The following is a 2546-nucleotide window of genomic DNA, read 5'->3' as shown; positions in this document are numbered from 1 at the left end:
AAAAATAAAAAAAATTAAATAAATAAATAAATAAATAAATCCGCATTGTGGCGCTATGATTTCAGTAAAACATTTCTGATCTAAATAAAGCCTTGCTACTCAAAGTGATAAGGACCAGCAGGCACAGGCATTACCATGGGGCATTGTTAGAAATGCAGGCCCCGGGGCGCCTGGGTGGCACAGCGGTTAAGCGTCTGCCTTCGGCTCAGGGCGTGATCCCAGCGTTCTGGGATCGAGCCCCACATCAGGCTCCTCCGCTGGGAGCCTGCTTCTTCCTCTCCCACTCCCCCTGCTGTGTTCCCTCTCTTGCGGGCTCTCTGTCACATAAATAAATTAAAAAAAAAAAAAAAAAGAAATGCAGGCCCCACGGCAGAGCTATGTAATCAGGTGTTTTAATCCCCAGGTGACTCCTGTGCAGATTAAAGGCTGGGATGAGAAGCACAGCTCTCAAGAACAAGACCAAACACCTATAAAGTAATGTGAACATATAACAAATACAAATAAGATATAAATATAGGTTACAAAGCCAAGCCAAACACATTCCTTTGTTACTAAAAAGGATTAGAACTGTAATAAAAAACAAAATCTACTAAAAAAAAAGTTTCCTTACCTAATGTTAAGGTATGTCAACATCTGCAGGTTTTTAATGGCTTCAGGAATGGTTTTGATGCAATTATGATATAAATTTAATGTCTCAAGAGGTGCAAATAACCAGACATCAGAAGGAATTTCTGTAAAACGATTTCTCGAAAGATCTGAAAAAGAAAAGTAATATTTGAGTACCAAGCATATACCGTATCTATTATAATTAACAGAACTATTTTCATACTTGCTGAATCACTTAGCATCTAAGCAACTATTTAAAATATAAAATATGGGGCACCTGGCAGGCTCATTGGTAGAGCATCTGACTCTTGATCACAGTATTGTGAATTCAAGCCCCACATTGGGCATAGAGCTTACATACATAAATACATACATACATACATACATAAAATATTATAAAATATTAGGGCACCTGGGTGACCCAGCCAGTTAAGCATCCAGCTCTTGATTTCAGCTCAGGTCATGATCTCAGGGTCCTGAGATAGAGCCAGAGTCTGCTCCTCCCCCTGCTCTTTCTCTCTCTTTCTCAAATAAATAAAATCTTTTGCAAATATATATTATAAAATATTATCCACCATGACCATACAGGCAAAAAAATCATATAGAAATATACTCATTTAGGGCACCTGGGTAGCTCAGTCGGTTAAGTGTCTGCCTTCAGATTAGGTCATGATCCTAGGGTCCTGGGATCGAGTCCCACATTGGGTTCCCTGTTCAGCAGGGAGCCTGCTTCTCCCTCTCCCTCTGCCCCTCCCCTGGCTTGTGCTCTCTCTTGCTCACCCTCTCAAGTAAATAAATAAAATCTCTAAATATATATATATGTATATATATATATATATACTCATTTAAAGCTAGTTTATTAACAAATTGTATTTGATATGCTTTAATATCTTTAGAATTTATCTTTTAAAATAACAAAGAGAGGGGCGCCTGGGTGGCTCAATTAGTTAAGTGTCTGCCTTCGGCTAAGGTCATGATCCCGGAGTCCAGGGATCAAGCCCTGCATCTGACTCCCTACTCAGTGGAGAGCCTGCTTCTCCGTTGGCCCCTCACCCCTCATCCCACTCGCTCTCTCTCTCTTGCTCTCTCTCTCAAATAAATAAATAAAATCTTTTAAAAAATAAAAAATAAAATAACAAAGAAGAATCCTCTCTCATCTTTTCAAAAACACAAAAAATCCTCCTCAGATCCCACATCCCCCTCTACCTCTTCCTCCTTCACAGCCAAACTTACATAAACCTACAACATAATTAAATTTCTTACTTACCATGGACTTCTCAACGCACTGTAATTGGGTTTCTACTCACTTTCATGCCCACCTAGGTCACCAACAGCCTCCGTATCAATAACGACTCATCTACCTGGAAACACTTCCCTTCTCTTGGCTTGGAAGATTACACTTCTGCATCACTTATTATCTCTCTGGCTACTTCTTAGTCTCTTGCTAGATTTTCCCCTACCTGTATTGTGAATGTCATTGTCCTAAGAGCTGTGACAAGGTACCCTTTCCTTAAGATATACACTTTAGTGGGTGATTTCATCCAATACCAGGGCTAAATTATATTTATAAACCAAAAGATTTCAAATTAGAGCTATGTCTGAACACCTATGTTCTGATCTGCAGAACTTCTCTTGATATCTCTCAGGCACCTCAAATTCTACAAAATCTGTACAAATTCTGTAAAATCTGAACTGAAGATCTTCTTCCACACATCTGTTTCTCTTATCTCAGATAATGTCACCAACATCCTCCTGTTGAACTGTGCAAGCCAGAAACCTGGTATTCATTCTCGATTCCTTCCTCCTCTAAATTATTCCAAGTACACACAAATATACTTCCATTCATTTCAGTTTTCACAAAAATAGTATCATGGAATTATTATAACCATTATACCTCTTTTATTTTTTTTATTTCTTTTCTTTTTTTTTAAATAATTTTT

General features: G+C 38.4%; 1 protein-coding gene across 2 annotated transcripts in view; it reads right to left on the bottom strand.

Annotated features, from left to right (window-relative positions):
- Positions 1 to 2546, bottom strand: part of LRCH2 (leucine rich repeats and calponin homology domain containing 2) — a 127676-nt gene that overhangs the window by 91493 nt on the left and 33637 nt on the right. The gene's annotated exons all lie outside the window — the stretch shown is intronic.

The sequence above is a fragment of the Ursus maritimus genome, assembly GCF_017311325.1.
Source record: "Ursus maritimus isolate PB19 chromosome X unlocalized genomic scaffold, ASM1731132v1 scaffold_X1, whole genome shotgun sequence".
In the NCBI taxonomy this organism is placed as follows: Eukaryota; Metazoa; Chordata; class Mammalia; order Carnivora; family Ursidae; genus Ursus; species Ursus maritimus.
Note: the sequence above shows the minus strand (reverse complement) of the source record. Positions and strands in the feature narration are given on the sequence as shown.